Here is a 19657-nt window from a genome sequence, read left to right on the forward strand (position 1 = left end):
GTCTGGACAAGCACCATTTGATGAACATAGGGCCCTTTCACCCCCTGGATTACTACTGTGGATTCCTTGGAATGATCTTGTCTTGCCCCAGGACTCAATCTCTCACTAGGACTAGCCCTGGTAGTCTGGCTCTTCAGAGTTTTATGATGACTTGCACTGTGCCATCTCCTCCAGAATTTGTTTTTTTTTAAAAGAATTATTTATTCAAAAGTCAGAGTTACAGAGAGGGAGAAGTGGAGAGAGAGAAAAAGAGAGAGAGAGAGAGAGACTGGCACCCATATGGGATGCCGGCCCAGACACAGTCCATGAGGCAGAGTGATAAGTTCCTTTCTTGGAATGCCAGTCAAGCCATGGTAAGTAAAAGAAAATTAATGAGAGCATCTGTTCTGATCTTCCGATGTCAAACATTCAAAGGAAGCTGTCATTAGTGCTGTCTGCAGCCCTCAAGAGTAAAAGAGACATTTATAAAGCAGAGCCAGTTGGAGGAAGGGGGAAGACATGTGAGTGCTGAGTAGAGGGACAATGTTATGCAGCCCTCCACGTTTTCTTCCTGACCACCATCACTTACTTAAGTAACTTCCAGAAGACTTCTCTGACGGTAGCCACTCAAATGCTACTTCTCCCATCATGCCAGATGGAACCGTGGGCTGGCATTGCCTATGTCATAACATTGCCTTCTTACATGAAATATTAAATAGAGAAGCCCAAAACCACCATTTATTGATTCTTTTAATATCACGTTATTGTATTATATCACAATTATTGTTTACTATCATAATATTATTTAATATCACAATATTATTGTATTATTGGGAGTGCTCTCTCTGTATCTGTCTCTCTCTCCTTGTGTGTGTGTGTGTGTGTTTGAAGTAAGAAATACATGAAAGAGCAGTGAGATAGCTGTTGAGCAGCTGAAAGGAGCTCACTAATACTTGACACAGCGTCACACTGGCCTTTGAAAGTTCTGGTTCTAAGCCTCCTGCCATTTTCCTCCTTGTGTCTAGCTCACTAGTCAAAAAAAGACCTAGTCTATACTTTTGATGTTACAGAGAATTCTTCTATTCTACCTATTTTCTCAGTTTGCAAACTCTGTCATGAGATGTAGTGACACTCACTCTTCTTCACAAGTTCCTGTGAGAGAGGAAGTGGCTCCTCCATAGAAAGCACTCTGTTGAGCCAAGAGTTTCCTTAGTCAGGTAGGAAAATGAAGTTCTAACTGCAGCTCTGAGGTTGTGGAGGGAGAGGCAGATCAAAATCATGTGCTTAGATTTCAATGTACTCAAAATACTACTTCAAAGACCCCACATTGGAATCACCAGAATGGTTTTGAGACTCACTGATCTAATATTGTAGATTATTGATGATGAGAATCTTAGAAAAGGGAAAGAGAATAGAAATGTGAATGCTTCCTCCACAACCCAAAGACTTACACATGATTATCTTTGAAGAAGCTATCTCTGTCAGTTCAATGAAGCGTGCCCTGGATAAATTAAGTCCCCAAACTGTTCCAGACTTGCAAAAGTACACCCCAGAGAGAAGTCCTCTTCACGATGCCTTCCCCCTTCTTTGTGCCTTTCTTCTTCCAAGACTGATTCATGGGCAGAAATTATTTTCTTGACAGATTTGCTTGTCCTGAACCATCAATCAATGCCTCTGTGCCAAATTCACGTTGATGATCTAGTGTGCACGGAAAAGGAGAGATAAAAACTCCAGACTCTAAACTTTCTTTCCTTTATGTTTTTAATTTTAAATATGCAGGTACAGTGACTCTCATTAGCCTATCCGTTTAAGACCATTAAAAATGATCAAATAGTAAATCCCTGAGCATGTACATGACAAAGAATAAAACTTACACCTGCTGTCACTCACTTGCAATATTATGGTAGCCTGGCATGTGTAGGTTTCTCTTCCTTATAAAAGAGACATTTGATGACTTTATGTAGTAGAGATCTCTTTATGAACTTTTTCTTCCTTTGTATTTCAAAACCAGATTTTTAAAAATTCTTAGCTCTCTTATTCATGATTTTATAACACATATCTCTAGGTTTCAAAGCTTCTGTTCAGATGGGTGATGCTGACAGAAAGCAGGGCTCTCGAGGACTGGACAGAGCCCAGCAGTGGAGTGTGTGCTTCCTGCTCCCTGGCCCTTACCCCTGCCCCTTGCTCCTTGCTCTCTGTAGGAAGCCTCTACCTTACTTGTTTGATAGGCACTATTTTTGCTCTAAGAAGTGATCTTAATAATCACCTCTTAAATACACAGCAGAAGAATTTAGAAATCTCTGGAAAACCTTATGGAAGTCCTTCATTAAACAAAAATAGATCAATCAAATGAACCAGCTAACCCAATAGTGCTCATATGTCCAAAGGACGTGGAATCAGTACATCAATGAGATGCCTGGACTCCAGTTTATTGAAGTCCTATTCAAACAGCTAGGATATGTAATCAGCTAAGACATCATTGACAAATAAATCGATAAAGAAAATGTTGAAAATATATACAATGGAGTAGTACTTGGCCATAAAAAGAATAGGATGTTGTCATTTGTGGAAGCATTTGGATGGAACAGTCCATCCAGTCAGGCACAGAAAGATACATAATACATTTTCTCCTATGTGAAAGCTAAAGGAGTTCATTTATTAGAAGTAGAGAACTATGAGCACCAAGTCTGGTATTCACTACATGTTCTCTAAATATGAATTGACTAATAGTTCCCTAACTTTAACACTTACTGATTTTGTTGTCAACTGTGGGCTCATCTTTCTGTGAATTAGCCTTGTTCCTCTGTCTATGCTATAAGCCTCAAAGGAGAGGACAGATAAAATGTTAATGATATTACAGATGTTAATAATTTGTTGGGTGTACATGCCTGACATCAGAGCCTATAAAAGTTGTGATACCTGAAGGGCCAGAGCCTCAAGGACACAGAGCTGTACCAGATGATCAGCTCTCATCTGCTTTGGCAGACTAAGTGTTGAGCTCTCTGATTGGTTAGTTAAGCTTGTGGCTCGTCCTGCCGAAAACACATGGCAACAGCACTTATGCCCACATGCCTATAGTTGTCTGATTAATGAACTCCAGAAAAGTATATTAGGAATCTGCTTCCAACCTTAATATCCCATTACTTTCTGTATGAGGAATCCTGGCTGCAACAGGAGATGGGAAGCAACATTTTACTCCCTAGAAGTTTATATGGGGATAAAGAAGGAGATGGAGGTAAGTATAGATTCCTGAGCTTCACCCAGGGAGATTTTGGGCTGGTAGACTTAGAGTCAAGCCTGGTACCTATTGATAAGCTCACCATATAAAGCAAACTCTGATTGCTTCATGTTTGTATTGAAACATAGACAGTGAGGGGCCAGGTGTCTGGTGCAGAGGTTAGGCCTATGTTCTGCATCAGAGTGCTTGGGTTTGAATCCAAGTTCTGCTTCCAATTTTAGCTTCCTATTAAAGTGAACCTCAGGAGGCAGCAGTGATAGTTCAAGTAGTAGGTTCCCTGTTATCCATATAGGAGACCAGGATTATTTATTTATTTAGAAATCAGACTAATAGAGAGGGATGGAGAGAGAGGGGAAGGGAAAGGGAGAGGAAGGGCAGGGAGAGGGGAGGGGAGGGAAGGGAAATAAACAAAACAGAAACCAGTTGATAGATCAGTCTTCCACTTGCTGTTTTACTCCCCAAATGGCCACAACAGCCGTCTCTGGGCCAGGGTGAAGCCAGGAGCCAGGAAATCCATCCTGATCTCCCATGTGAGTGACACGGGCCCAAGCACTTGGGCCATCAGCTGCTGCCTTCTCAGGAGCATTAGCAGGAAGCTGAATCAGAAGCAAAGTAGGCAGGACTCAAAGAGGCACTCCCATATAGGATACAGGGGTTGTAAATGCAGGCAAACATGTGGTGCCACAAAAGTATCCCCTTTCTCTGCCTTTCAAATAAATAAAACTAACAAAAAGAAGAAAGAAAAAATTACAAAGAGACTATATTGTGGTATATAAATCATCAAAATATGTAAACTTGTATTCTGTTCTCATTTTATTCTCTTTTGTGATATTATGTTTTCTAGTTTTAATCCTGTGAGTTAAAACACTTTTTCCTCCTAGTAATTGTATATGCCTTGCAGGTTGAGATTATTTTTTTCTTTTTTAAAAAGATTTTATTTATTTATGAGGTAGTTACATACAGAGATAGGAAGAGACAGAGAGAAAGGTCTTCCATCCACTGGTTCACTCCCCCAAGGGTCTCAATGGCTGGAGCTGGGCTGATCCGAAGCCAGGAGCTTCTTCCAGGTCTCCCACGTGGGTGCAGGGCCCCGAACATTGGGCCATCCTCCACGGCTTTCCCAGGTCATAACAGAGAGCTGGATCAGGTGAGGAGCTGCTGGGACAGGATCTGGTGCCCATATGGGATGCTGGTACCACAGGTGGAGGCTTAGCCTACTATGCCACAGCATTAACTCTATTTTGCTTTTTTCAACACATGATCACATCCCTAGTTTTATCACTGAATCTTTGTGAGTGTAGTTGGTTGTTCAGCCCCCATGCAGGCTATCCCTGCTTTATTTCTCTCTCTCTGTAGGGTACAAAGTCACAGTATTGGCCAGTAGGAGAGAGAGCTGGGGCTTGCAGATACATCTTGAGGCATCATGTGGGGGTGGAAAGAACCCTGACAGGAATCAGCAGACCTGGCTTTGCATTTTGTATGTAGCTTTGTGACCTTGGACAAATGGCTTAATCTCTCTGAGCTTTATTTTTATCATCTGTAAAGTGAGGATGACCATATGAAACCCATGGGGCAGCTAATTTAATGCTGTTGTGAGGCAGATCTGGCTTTGTTGATGAGGGCGTGTGTATAGGGGATGGTGGTACCCTGTATTCTGTCTCCCTTCGGGGTCTGCCTCTCCCCCTTCTTGGGTACAGTCTGACAAGGAAGACCCTTTTCTACACATGGCGTGATAGACTCTTTCTCCAGAGGTGGCTGTACTCTACAACTGTAGAGTAGCAGCATCCTGCTGCTCAGTTCTGTCATTAGCAGGTGATTCTATTGTAATTTTAAGAACCTCTATGATATTAGTAAGAGGCTTCCTGAAATACTTTTCTGAGCATCCAAGGAAATAGTAACATCAGGTTCAGCCAGAGCCTTTGCTGCTGGCTTCCTTTCATGCTGCCTTTGGTCGTCCCTGTCTTGGCTCTCAGAGCCCAGGAGCTGCAAGGAGATTCTGTATCATCTCTTGGGGATGGTGCTCTCCCAAGGGAGAGTCTAGCCTGTGCCTCAAAAACCTGTTTCCTCCCCAACGAAGTACCCTGGATACTCTTCAGGGTCCCATCAACAAACTCCAAGAGGGTCCTGGAGCAAGGGCACCTCTCATTTCATAACAAAAATGATGGAGATGATCTAAAGTCCGTGATACCAGCTTGGGCTGCTGAGTCTTTTCTTTGAGGGTACTTTCCAAAATCAAAGAAGAGGAATAGGTATTCTTTTTGCTATAATTTTGAAGACCCGTTCTTGGCATAAATATCCTTAAAATAGAATTCACTGTTTGTGTCTAAGATTAAACTCTGTCTTGAATGTGTAACATAGAAGCTCTTTGGCTCTGCCTTTAAGACTAGCACATAGATTGCAATATTTTTGTAGGTGTTTGCTTATTGAGATTTTTGGAGTCTGAACAGACTATTAGTAGAATCATTTTGCAGTTAAATCATTTGCTTATCATTACTCAAAAATGAAGTTGGAGGATGCTCAAATATCATATTGTTCTGCATTTCTAAACAGAACTAAAAAGAAGTTGAAGGATGAGAATGGCTAGTATGAGACACAGTTAACAGGAAGAAAACAGGGCCTGGGGGCTAAACGTGGCTGCTCCTGTCCCTACAGTTCTGAGGTCTGTCTTCCCTGGCTCCACTCTATAGAAGAAAGGAGCCACATGCACAGCCTAATTCCCATCAAAGAGTGGAGCTCCCAGCAGCAGAGGCTCCTGCTGGTGCATATTCATGGATGCAGATCAGGTCCTAAGACTAGAGGTCCTGACTCTGGATTTTACATCTGGGGATGATCTGAGCTTCCTACAAATTTGTGCAGATTATATTAAGCTAGGAGGGAGATGGCAAAAAAGCCCCTGAGCACTTCAAGAGTCCATTCTTCCTGCCTTTTTGATATGTGGATGTTTCTTAGACAAAAGACTCCCCATTCAGCCTTCTAATCTGGGGCAGTGTAGAGCTTTGGCAATGGAAGGAACGCTTAGAGTTACCAGAATCCTGAATAAGAAGTGGGCTGTGTCTATTTTATTTACCATTTTATCTCCAGCTCTGAGCACAGTGCCTAGTATATACCACATGTCCTCTAAATAGCATTGGCTCAATATTTCCCTAATTTTAGCACTTAATGATTTGGTTGTCAACTATGGGCTCATCTTTTTTACTTTTTTTTTTTTTTTGACAGGCAGAGTTAGACAGTAAGAAAGACAGAGAGAAAGGTCTTCCTTCCGTTGGTTCACCCCTCAAATGGCTGCTACGGCCGATCCAAAGCCAGGAGCCAGGTGCTTCCTCCTGGTCTCCCATGCGGGTGCAGGGCCCAAGCACTTGGGCCATCCTCCACTGCACTCCCGGGCCACAGCAGAGAGCTGGACTGGAAGAGAAGCAACTGGGACAGGATCCGGCGCCCCAAATGGGGCTAGAACCCGGAGTACCAGCACCTCAGGCGGAGGATTAACCAAGAGAGCTGTGGCGCCAGCCTGTCTTTCTGTATATTAAAGCTTATTGCTCTGATTATACTATAAACATCAAAGGCAGGGACAGATAAAGATACTAATGATATTACACATATTAATAATTTGTTGGGGCCAGCGCCGTGGCTCACTAGGCTAATCCTCCTCTCAACAGGACTCAGCTCAGGACAAAGACATCAGGCTGTGAAATTTGTCTTTGATCTTCTAAATTCCCATGTGGCAGAACTTGGCAGACATCAGTCTGAAGGGCCTGGGGAGCTGAGGTTTTAGTTATGCTTATAACTATATACTTGATACTGATGTGAAATTTGTCTTCCCCAGGTTGTACCCTCTGATCTTATTATAACTGACCCCCTTCACCCCCCTAGAGCCACAAAACTGTCCAAAGGAGGGATCAATTTGATACCTCCAACAGGGTCAGGCTTGTCTGTTATTTTTAAGGGTTCCTCCAGACACCTGTGTGTCTCCCACTGCTTTGCTTTTCCCTTTTCCAGGGCTTCTTTTACCAGACTCCAGGCTCAAGCATACCGAGTCCAAGCCTGTTCAGCTCTTTGCGTGGCTGTCTCAGTGGTGAGGAGCACTTGGTAGGGACCCTCCCAGCATGATTGGAGCATGTTCTCTTTCCAGGTCTGAACCTGCACCAGGTTGCCAGGTTGGAAATGACAGACTACAAACTTGAAGGTCCCGGAGTCTGGGCAAGCAGTCCTTTTGAACCATGATGGGGCCGGCACTGGGTGATCCATCAGCTCAAAGGCACACCTCACAAGTGATTGCCCTGTCCAGAGGGTTCTTCCTCACTTCTTCCCTCTCCTCTTCTTTCCTTTAGTATTTGAAGGGAGAAAACATCTAGGACAGTTTCCCAGGAGAAGCACACAGCACAGAGGCCATTTCCTGCCTCTCGTGAGGGGTCCCAAGGGTGCAGCCTGCCTGACACTGAGCATGCCCATATGTCCTTGTAGCTCAGTGTAGTCACAGTACATGCATGTCTGCTGTCTCAGAGGCATACTTACCAGTGTTTGCTTTCATGCTCTGCCTTTATTGCGTTGACCAATAAATCGCATGGCCACTCTACTTACACCAGAGTGGCTACACAGCAGGGGCGGAGGCCTTCTCTTTCATATTTATGGATGCATCTGGCCTGGGGCCAGAGGACCTCTGGGGATTAAGTTTGACTCCTTCATTCCATCACAAGGCTGGGCAGAAAGTAAGGAGAGGAGCAGCTTCTAAATGTGGCTGCTTATTGAGATTGAAAAGGAATCCCATGCCCCACACTGGAGCTCAATGGTTCCTCTGTACCCCTTCTAATGCCCCAGGGGACATGTATGAGTGGAGTGGCTAACAACAGTCATTGAAGCTGGGTAAGACACCTTTGCTGCAACCTCCCACTCTTATTAGAGCAAGAACAAAGGCTAAGATGCTGTCAGTTAGAAGCATAGCAAAAAGATAGACTCAGCATTTCCAGCTTTTTGTGGTCTTTGAATATGCTCACAGCGCATTCCCACCACTCCCAGGAAAAAGCTGATACTGGGGTGGGTGTTTGGCCTAGAAGTTAAGATGCCATGTCCCTCATCAGTGTGTCTGGGTTTCGTTCCCGGCTCTAGCTTCTGATTATAGTATCTCGTTAGTGCAGACAGTGGGAGGAAGTAATTGTGCTTCTGCTACCAATGTGAGAGACTTGGATTGAGTTCCTGGCCCCCACCTTTGGCCCTGGCCCAGCTCTGGCTATTGTAGACATTTTGGAAGTGAAGTAGTGAATCGGATATCTCTCAATCTCTTTCTCTCTCTCTCTCTCTCTCTCTCTCTCTCTCTCTCTCTCTCTCTCCCCCTCCCTTCACAGATAAATGAATAAAAATTTTAAGAAAGATAACTCTGTCACTGATGTTTAAAGGGATGCTCAGGTCTAGGTCTCAGAAGGAGGCTGCTGCTCCTTTCAGGTTCACAAATGTTTGTGAACCTCTCCTCTCAGTGACAGAGAACACGGACAGAGTCTGGTGGGAGAGACCCTGGGCTCTGAGCAGGGTTTTTGCAGCCTGGCCAGGCACTGGCCTTTGGAGCAAAAGGACCTCCTTTCTCTTGCCAATCACCCTCACTCTTCTTCCTTCCTGTAACTTACTTATTTATAGTAATGCATAATGAAGTTCTCACTCTTTCAGGCACTTTAAAGACATAGGAAACTGGCCTGAATGATGGTAACTGACCCAGAACATCCAGTTGTTGGCAGGATGGAGGTGTCTGTGTGACCTGGAGCTCACTTAAACATGAACACATTGTGCTACTGGATCTCACGTGGTGGTGGGGTGAGGTCGTAGACGAAAAATGCATCACCTTGAGTTTGGGGCAGGTCACTGTCATGATTCATGGGCACTGCAAAGCTAGCTCAGCCTTTCTGGGCTGATAAGAATATGGATACTTGAGGGAAGCAGGGTCAGTGCATGGTCCTAGCAATGAGTGGTTTGAACAATCCAAAAACCAGTGATGTAGGCTTATTAAGCATTTCTTTCCTAGCAGATTATTCAGTATTCAAAATAAAGTTCAGGGTCAAAAAGTGCTATTTAGCAAAGCCACATTGTAACTGTGCAGAGAAAATGATTCCCCTTTGTCATTAATTTCAGTACTTTTCTTCAGGGCCTTAATTTGGACTCAGGGCTTCCCCATTAACTGTATAAATGGGATTAATGATTTGATTCCAGCAGAGAACATAAAGTACTTAAGGAACTGTTTCGGCCAGATGACACATTATTATTAGAGTAAGAGGTGGGAATATTACCATTGAAATGGCCCTTTATTTGCAGAGTCTATCCTGATGGCTTATTCACACACATATTGTGATACTAACGGTCATTTTGTGCTCTGCCATTTGTCCTGCTCGTGTCTATTTGCAACATTAAAAAAATATTGCAGGGCTAAAGACAAATACTTTCCATAGGAAGTCTGCAGTGACCTGTGCTGTGAGGTTCACAGAACACTTGCCTCCCTGCTGAGGAACCTGACCCAAATCTGCTAACCCCCAAAGGCTTCTTTAAGGTTGTTTTGCATTCTGGAATCCTAGATTCTATTGTATTCTCTTGGAGGAGAGATCAGGGATGTGTTTCTGGCTTAGGAAGGGGTTTTCTAATATGGGCTCTTCCCTATTGGGGTTGGTGAGTTAGGATGGTGTTGACCATTATTTCCAGTGACAACTTTTAAATTCTTTTGCTGTATCTTCATAGTATTTTAGTGCATTAAATTGGGATTGGACTGTTTTTTGAAGGTATTTGATCTTTAATTGACTGTGAGAGCAGAATTTACTTGGCATAATGCAAGGAAGTCATTGGTTTGCTGTAGATGCTGTTTCCCACACTTGCCATTTTTATTTTTTGACTGTTTTTTAATTTTTATTTTATTTTTATTTTCTATTTTTTGACAGGCAGAGTGGACAGTGAAAGAGACAGAGAGAAAGGTCTTCCTTTACCGTTGGTTCACCTTCCAATGGCTACCGCGGCCGGCGCGCTGCGGCCGGCGCACCGCGCTGATCCAAAGCCAGGAGTTAGGTGCTTCTCCTGGTCTCCCATGGGGTGCAGGGCCCAAGCACCTGGGCCATCCTCCACTGCACTCCCTGGCCACAGCAGAGAGCTGGCCTGGAAGAGGGGCAACCGGGACAGAATCTGGCGCCCTGACCGGGACTAGAACCTGGTGTGCTGGTGCTGCAGTTGGAGGATTAGCCTATTTAGCCATGGCGCCGGCCTACATTTGCCATTTTTAACAATCTGTTTCTTGCCTAATAAGCCAGTTATGATGATAATAATGATAACAAAAAGACAGTTGACAGTTGTTGGGTATGAGTACAGGTGGCCTTCCATATCCAAGAGATGTGCTACTGTGAAATTTACATTTTTGCTGATGTGTACTATGTAGGTAGGCCAGGATAGTGGTGTTTGTACTGAGAATGTATAGCCTCATTTTATTGTCATACTCTCCTAAACAATACAGTATAACAGCTATTTATATAGCATTTATATTCTATTAAGTCTGTTATTATAAGTAATCTAGAAATGATTTAGTATACATAGGAAGATGTGTGTAGATTATTTGCAAATACTATGCCGTTTCATATAAGGGACTTGGGCATTTATGAATTTTGGTATCTGACAGGTATCCTGGAAAAAATCCCCTGTTGATACCAAGGCACAACTGCATTAGAATGTGAAGCACTTAGCTAAGTATCTCGAAGTCGTGATCACGTTTGTTTCTCACAGCAGTGCTATGAAATAGATTCTGTTATTCCTGTTGTAGAGAGGATGGAGCTGAGACTTGGGACATCAAATGACTTACATGGCAGTACCAACCAGTTCCAAACAGCTGTCTATCTCCACTCGTACATGCCTGGGCTGTGACACAGCTGATCGTGGGTTTACATTATGCTGAACACTACACTTAGACTAAGTGCTGGACCATGCTGGGGGCCACAATGTGGTCAGGAGCAACTTCTCCATGGTGGCCAACCAGAGGCACCTACATGCAGAATTGTTTCTTACAGAGTTAGTGGGGGTTCCTCTCCCATGTCCAGGGTGATTATTTACTTCCAACTTTGTATGAGAGTTTGCGTGGCTGCTCGATGTAGGTAGAGAGAAAGGAGGGTTTACTGAACCCTGGCTATGGATGAAGGAGCAGATTTTCTTTAGTGACAGGAAATCCTGTCTCACCTCTCCTTTGAATGGGATCAACCTATTTCTTTTTTCTATACTCCATAGGAAAAAGGGATGGATTCCTACACAAAGAAGAAGGAAATTTTCATGAACTCCCAAATTTTCAAAACTCATTAAAGTTTATGCAGGCAGGAGCTGCCAACTCTGGGAACAAAAGCATTGCCTCCTTTCTCTCGTGTGATATTCTTTTTTTAATGATTTATTTTATTTATTTGAAAGAGTTACAGAGAGAGGTAGAGACAGAGAAAAAGATTTTCCTTCTGTTAGTTCACTCCCAAAATGGCCACAATAGCCAGAGCTGAGCTAATCTGAAGCCAGGAGCCAGGAGCTTCTTCTGTATCTCCTACGTGGGTACAGGGGCCCAAGAACTTGGGCCATCTTCTGTTACTGATTGTGAGTCTTCTTTTATACCCCCAATGAAAGATTAAAAAGGCTTAGCGTGGCCCAGGGTCTTGTGTACATAGTGTGACCTCTCTCAAGATGAGAGGGGACTTTCTACAACCTCTCCACCATATCCCCCACACAGATGTGACTATGGTAGCCTTGCTGTCCTCCTTGGAAAAATGCCTCTGTGAAGGCCTGTGTCAATGCTTGACAATCCAGATCTACTATGTGTATCATTTAAGTAGATCTGTTATGTTTGTTAACAGATTTTTTAAATATCTGAAAACTTATTGAGGGAGAGGGAGAGGGGGACGGAGAGAGAGAGAGGTCTTCAGTCCACCTGTCCACTGGATCAATCCCTACATGCTGGCCAAACTACAGCTGGGTCAGGCTGAAGCTATGGGCCTGGAACTTAATCTGGGTTTCCCATAAGGGTGGTGGGGATCTAATTACTTGAGCCATGATATATTGCCTCCCAGGGTGCATGTTGGCAGGAAACTGAAATTAGCAGCAGAGCTGGGACTCAAAGGCAGGTACTCTGATATGGGATGCAAGCATCCTAAGTGATGTGGTAACTGACAGACCACCTGTCTAGGTTTAAAGTCCATCCAGTCCTGTGGAAAGATCATCCGAGGGCCCTGAGGATGAACCAATGATTTTAGTCTTCAAAGGAAGCAAGTGGAACATTTGGGCAGTGGGGACTTCACATGTTTATAACACACACATCTGTCAGCAAGCTTTATGTTCCACATAACTGATATTAGGTAAACTTTCCCCCTGTATTGTCATCTTGAGTTATATACTCTGCATTATATAATGACTCCTTTTTGGCTGATAGCTAGCCTTTGGATGGCAGGAATGGATTTTATTTTCACTTCAATCTGCTTCTGATTTAGTGTTTAGGGTAAGAAATAGTTGAGCATCAAATTAAAAAATGATCCATACTAGGTGAGTGCAAACCGTTTTCCATAAGACCAAGGAGATGTACTTGGGGCTGTTGATAGCATTCTGAGTTTCTTGAGTTTCCTTTTGGGGCACTTTTGTTTGGCTCTACCAATTTTCCTATTTATGAACATTCTGTAATAAAAATATATGTGCATCTTGGGGCCAACACTGTGGTTTAATGGGTAAAACTGCCGCCTGCAGTGTTGGCATCCCATATGGGCTCCAGTTTAAGTCCTGGCTGCTTCACTTCTGATCTAGCTCTGTGCCATGGCCTGGGAAAGCAGTGGGAGATGGTCCAAGTGCTTGGGCCCTTGCACCTGTGTGGGAGACCTGGAGGAAGCTCCTGGCTCCTGGCTTTGGGTTGGCGCAGCTCCGGCCGTTGAGGCCAACTGGGGAGAGAACCCGCGGATGGAAGACCTCTCTCTCACTCGCTCTCTCCCTATTCTTCTCTCTGTGGTGTAACTCTGGCTTTCAAATAAATAAGCAAATCTTTAAAAATATATGCACATCTCCATTATGACAGTTACCACTTAGCACTGCCTATGATGCAAGGTCTCATGGGTTACTATTAGTCAGGTTGCAGAGTGGACTAAAGAGGTAGCTCACACTGCTCTTACCAAGTGTCTACTGAAAAGTAACCTGTCTTGCCTGAGTTACATGAGGAACCAAGGGAGCTCATGGCAGGCCTGTCCCAGGGAGTTTGTAACCATCATTAAATTTAACCTGCATAGAGAATGATTCAGGAAGATAGCATTTAAAAAAAAAATTTTTTTGACAGGCAGAGTGGACAGTGAGAGAGAGAGACAGAGAGAAAGGTCTTCCTTGGCTGTTGGTTCACCCTCCAATGGCTGCCGCAGCTGGCGCGCTGCAGCTGGCGCACCACACTGATTCGATGGCAGGAGCCAGGTACTTATCCTGGTCTCCCATGGGGTGCAGGGCCCAAGCACTTGGGCCATCCTCCACTGTACTCCCTGGCCACAGCAGAGAGCTGGCCTGGAAGAGGGGCAACCGGGACAGAATGCGGTGCCCCGACTAGGACTAGAACCCGGTGTGCCGGTGCCGCAAGGCAGAGGATTAGCCTAGTGAGCCGCTGCGCCGGCCAGGAAGATAGCATTTTAAAAAGGGGACAGTCGGCTCAGAGAGGGAAAATCACAGGTTCTGGTTTTGGGGGTGTGTGGTGAAGGGGGTATTGAAAGGGGGAAGATTGAAATATATGCAAAGATATTGAATTGGAATTGGAGAATTGATATAAACATATATATATATATATATATATATATATAAATGAATAAATAAAATGATGCCCAGCATTGGATATATTTAGCACCCAGATTGTTTTTATTTTTTAACTTTATTTTTTCATGTTAGTGTGAGACTAATATAAAGATTACAGATTCAATGTAGTTCATAGAATTCTAATAATATGGTATTCATTCTGGTTATTTAAGATTTTTTTGAAACACAGAAAGAGAGAGAGAGAGAAAGAGAGAGAGAGAGAGAGAGAGAGAGAGAGAGAGAAAGAAAGAATAGTCAGTGTTAGTCCAGGCCAAAATCAGGATCCGGGAACTCCATCCAGGTCTTCTGTATAAGGTGGCAGGAACCCAAGTACTTAGTCTCTCACCTACTGCCTCCCAGGCATGTTATCAGGAAGCTGGATTAGAAGTATAGAGTAGGTGCTGGTGCTCTGGCACAGTGGGCTAAGCTGGAATCCCATATGGGTGCTGATTCATGACCTGGCTGCTGCTCTTCTGATTCAGCTCTCTGCTATGGCCTGGGAGAGTAGTCTTTGGGCCCCTGCACCCACATGGGAGACCTGGAAGAAGCTCCTGGCTCCTGGCTTTGGATCAGCTCAGCTCCAGCCTTTGCGGCCATCTGGGGAGTAAACAAACCAATGGAAGACCTTTCTTTGTTTCTTCCTCTCACTGTCTGCAACTCTACCTCTCCAATAAATAAATAATATTTTTTGACAGGCAGAGTTAGAGAGAGACAGAGATAAAGGTCTTCCTTCTGTTGATTCACCCCCCAAATGGCTGCCACAGCTGGTGTGCTGCAGCCAGTGTGCTGTGCCGATCCGAAGCCAGGAGCCAGGTGCTTCCTCCTGATCTCCCATGCAGGTGCAGGACCCAAGCACTTGGGCCATCCTCCCTTGCCCTCCTGGGCCACAGCAGAGAGCTGGACTGGAAGAGGAGCAACTGGGACAGACTCCGGTGCCCCAACTGGGACTAGAACCCCGGGGTGCTGGTGCCACAGGCGGAGGATTAGCCTAGTGAGCTGCAGCACCAGCCAATAAATATTTTTTTTAAGAGGAGCATAGAATAGTCAGGATTTAAACCAGGAATTCCAATATGGGATGTGGGAGTACTAAGCAGTGGATCAATCACTGAATTGTGATTCCTGCCCCAGATCTTTGTTTCTAAGTATGATTTTCTACTTACAGAAGTCAGATCTTGGGGGGAAATAATTATTCTGAGAGTGGGACAAAAAAAGCACAAGATGAGCCTGAACTGTGCTACTTTGCCATAAAGCAGTGTTGAAGGACTGATGGGAAATATGCCTACGGGGCATGGAATCCAGCTAGAAGAGCCCACAGGGCAATTAGAGTAAGACAATAAATATTGACAAAATGGATTATTATTCATGAATAACATACAAATCCATGAGAATATAATAGCAAAACAAACAATAACTTAAAATTAAGATCTCTTAGTAGAACATAACAGTCATCAGTCCAAGGCCACATGGTCCAGTTTCAAACCACCATGCTTGTAATTTTAGACTTGCATTTATTCCCTTTGAGCTGTGGGAACTCTGTGCTGCAACAGAAAGTGTTTTCTTGAGGAAAAGTGCTAATTGTTCGGGATTCACGTTGGTTTCCCTATGATTATTCCAGCCAGTTTTTGAGTCGCATTTAATTTTTGGGTCATTTGCAAAGCATCAGCCAGTGTACAGAAATCTCTTAGTAAAAGAGATCTGGTATTCAACTGCTCTTTATGGCCTTGTTTATAGAATTAACATAGAACAGCTGTTCTCTTTGGGAGTATGTTTACCTCAGGGGGAAAAAATAAAACCAAGCTCAAATACAACCATTGGAAGGAAGAGTTAGGTAAGGTAAAAGCAAGGCTTCAAGAGAAAGCTGAACACCTGGCGTTAGAACAGCAATAATTCAGTCCCCAGAATGTTCTGTGGTGTGATGGTTCTGCTGCCTTCTTTCCCATGGCTTCTTGAGTCTTTCTGCTACTCTACATCTTTCTGTTTTCCATGATCTACTTTTTTAGGGACTTTGACCTTCATAAGAATATGGTGCACACGAGTCAGTAATGTACTTTCAGGAACTTCTCTTTGTGTTTCCTGGCTGAAATTCCCAAATGCAAGGAGTCTCATTAATTTTATTCCCTTGTGCAATCCAAGTAGCACTCACTCCATTGATAGCACATCCCTGGTCAGTTCACTCACGGTCGTATTAGCTGACCCTGGCCTGTGTTGAATGGGATCACGTGTCAAATGCCGGTTCACACTCTTGACTTCAGACCTCTCCCTCATCTTTCTGTTTGGTTGAAGATTCTTTGGATATCACTCCTCCCTACATTAGCACCTTTTGAACTGCAGTCAAATCTCAGAGGCTCTTCTTTGCCATGAGGTCACTTAAGTTACTTAAGTTAATTTTCTAAGCATCCATGAGTGTGAGCTGATAATTTCCAGTCTTGACCTTTTTACTCCTATTTTTGACTATTCATAATAGCTAACATTTACTAAGGATTTATTCATGTCAGACATTATGATAAGCTCTGATTTTCCATTAATCTATTTAATTCTCATAAGGCTCTATCCCCATTTTACAAATGATGAAATAAAGTTTAAGATAATTAAATAACTTTACTAAAGCCAGCACAACTATTTAGTGGTCAAGATAGAATTCAAAGCTCTTATGTTGGAATATATGAGCCTATACATTTCTGTATTACATTATATTTGTTAATAAAGAACATGGTAGTTTCTTTGTGGAGTATGCTACTGCTTTTCCAGTTGTGATGTACACCTGCAATTTATCTCCCCACCCAGGCTCCCCAGAGTGTCTGCTTCTTGAGTTACAAATTCAAGCCTTGTTGGGAGCACCAAGGCAATTCCCAGATACTGTTCTCTGCCTAGGTATCTATTGTACTTCACTTACCAGTTATAAAAAGACTAGCTGTAATTTTGTTATTATTTTTTTTGCTTAGCTACAGACTGGCTTCTAAGAAAAAGGTTTAATGTCTTTCTGTTGAACTCTAGACCCCTAAATTTGCACTGACAATGATGTGCAACATTGCATGCATGACACATAAATTCAGAAGCAATTGGCTGTTAGGAGAGGCAAATGCAATTATGTAGTCCACTGGTCTTTTTTGGCAATCAATTTGCTTGAAGAAATTTGATAAGAATAAAAAACATAATTGACTTGGCCGACATCTCTGGATTCTTTTATTCCCCTCTGCCCCTACCATTCCCAGCCAAAGTAGCACTCAACAGTGAGGAATGTGGTGTCTTGCATTTGTCAATTACAAAGCCAGCCCCATTAAGGTTTCATAACAGAAAAAAAAACTCTCAAGAACAGATTCTTATAATTTTGATTGATGAAATCAAATGCAAACCCTCCCCCCCTTTCTCCCTTTCTGTCTCCATTCAATTTAGGTCACTGTGTTCCACGCTGCCAACGGTAAGTGACGTGGGGAAAACAAAGATGACGGGACTACATTCTCAATGCCTGAACGTTTCTAGTCACAGGTCCATGTCACATGACCTAGGTCTGGGGAGGGGTGTAAGAATCATCCGCATCCCCTACCTCCCACAGATGTGTACACTCCTAAAATTGTTAATACATCTTTCCTGACGTTTACGTGATTTAAGTGTGGAAAGGAAATGGCTCTTCCAGAAAGAGATCAATGTTCTCAGCTTTCTCCAGTATGTGAGGGGACTTGAAAAGCTTTGTGGAAGAAAAGGAATTAAAGACAACTTTGGAGTAGGCATTTGGCCTAGCAGCAAGTGCCTGGGTTCAGTATATGGCTCCACTCCTGGTTGCTTTTTCCTGCGAATGCAGATCCTGAGAGGCAGTGGTGATGGCACAAGTGATTGGTTTCCTGACACCCAGATAGGAGAGCAGGATTGATTCCCCAGGTCCTGGGTTAATACCTGACCCATTACCGTTGTGGGCATTTGGAGAGCAAACCAGAAGATGGGAGATCTCCCTCTCTCTGCCCCCACTGCCCCACTTCTTCTATCTCTGCTTATAAAATAAACAAAAAATTTTAAAAAATAATTTAAAAGGACAAGTTTCTTTTGGTATAGTTTTCTTTGAAATCTACATGTAGCTTTTTTATTATATGCTTTTTCATGAACTGTTTGAAGACACTTCATATTACTTTCAAGATGCATTCTCTGTATCTACAAAACTACTCAGAACAAAAGATAACAGGTCCTGAATGTAGTTCTGCTAATTACTTTTGACTTCAATATTTTTGACCGTAGAGTAGACATGATAATACCAACCGTACCTTTCAATGTTAACTCCAAAGCATCTTAGGTCCATGTCCATTATGTGAGTGTGAGGAAGGTTTTGGACCTGTGAACTCTTGATACTTCTGTGCCTGTGTTGGGAAAGTTATTCAACAAAGTCCATTATATTGTGGCACAAATTCTCTATATTCCACTAAGCTCAAAATCATACATCAATATAATAATGTAAAGTATACTAGTTAAGAACATGGGAACCAAATTCAGACAAACCTGTTTTGTAGCACCTTTGCCATACAATCTCCAATGAATTACTTTACCACTGTGAACCAACCTCAGTTTCTTCACCTAAGAAAGGGTGATGGTAGGATAATAATGCCAACCACAGAAAGCTGTTATGAGAATTAAATAAGCCATAAGAATTAACTCTGTGCTTGGCACATAGTATGTACTTCAAACTGTAGTTATTATGATACCATTATTGCTACCATCAGTAATTATTTGAACTAAAATTGCTACACAAGATCTATGCTCAGGGCACCAAGGGGACGCCCATCTTAAGCAGTACGTTTTGGTCCTTGTCCTGATTGATTTTCTCCCTGGGTTATAGGGTTAAATATCTTCATCAAAGTCCTGACGAGACTTCCCTAGCGGGGAGCTTCAACAGGAGTCAGGCTGAGCACAGGGGTTGTGATTATGTTACATGGCAACCTAGGATGAGCAGGCAAATCTGATGACAGACTAACTCAGAAACTGTCGTGGCAGAGATTCCAGTTGGCTGAGCTCTTCTGACACAGGTTGCATCTTTTCTTCAAACAACATCTTATCATAAATGTTAAAATTGAAGAACAACTCTAAAATCTTCCTATTTATTATAGTAACAGGTGGCGCCTGAACTGGCTAATGATGTCAAGGCCTTTCATTTGGGGACAACTAATTTCCTCTGAATATGGAAAACTGCTCTTAAAATTAGACGAATATCTGTCCTTACCTGGTCATACAAAACATGGTACCACAATTAGTCAAAGCAGTCAGACCATGACATTGCAAGTGCTAACTGGTCAAGAAAAGATTCTCATTGAAGACCCTACAGAGAGAAGGATGTGCAGCTATTCAAGCTTGTGGCTCCTTATTTGAATCCATGCTTTCCTATTCTCTTGAGACTGAATGCTTCAGAATGAAAAAGGAAGAATAAGGTTTGTCTACTCATGGCTGACAAAGGTGGGGAGAGGCAAAATGTCTTTTATTCCTAGTGGATGTTTATTTAAGAAACCAGCGATAAGATCCAGGATGGTAAGGCCTCTTATACCATCTTTTGAGAAAAACAATTTTCAGAATCACTTAATGAAATGGACTTCAGATCATTGAGAAGCAATTAAAAGTTATTAAGTACCTGGCTCCATCAATATCTTCCTTAGATATTTCTTTGGATCAAAT

At 43.0% G+C, this 19657-nt stretch overlaps 1 long non-coding RNA gene across 23 annotated transcripts in view; it reads left to right on the forward strand.

Moving 5' to 3' along the window:
- Positions 1-19657, forward strand: part of LOC149121928 (uncharacterized) — a 352265-nt gene that overhangs the window by 89081 nt on the left and 243527 nt on the right. For 13 of the 23 annotated variants that reach the window (XR_016221592.1, XR_016221597.1, XR_016221584.1 and 10 more), the window contains one exon: positions 17402-17426. The exons of 3 other annotated variants lie outside the window; for them this stretch is intronic. This is a non-coding gene — a long non-coding RNA (uncharacterized LOC149121928). Of the gene's footprint in view, positions 1-16792; positions 16880-17401; positions 17427-19657 lie in introns of all 23 variants that reach the window. 7 more of the 23 variants (XR_016221589.1, XR_016221588.1, XR_016221590.1 and 4 more) reach the window with 1 other exon arrangement.

The sequence above is a fragment of the Oryctolagus cuniculus genome, chromosome 15, assembly GCF_051225735.1.
Source record: "Oryctolagus cuniculus isolate XC-2025 breed Fujian yellow rabbit chromosome 15, ASM5122573v1, whole genome shotgun sequence".
Classification (NCBI taxonomy): Eukaryota; Metazoa; Chordata; class Mammalia; order Lagomorpha; family Leporidae; genus Oryctolagus; species Oryctolagus cuniculus.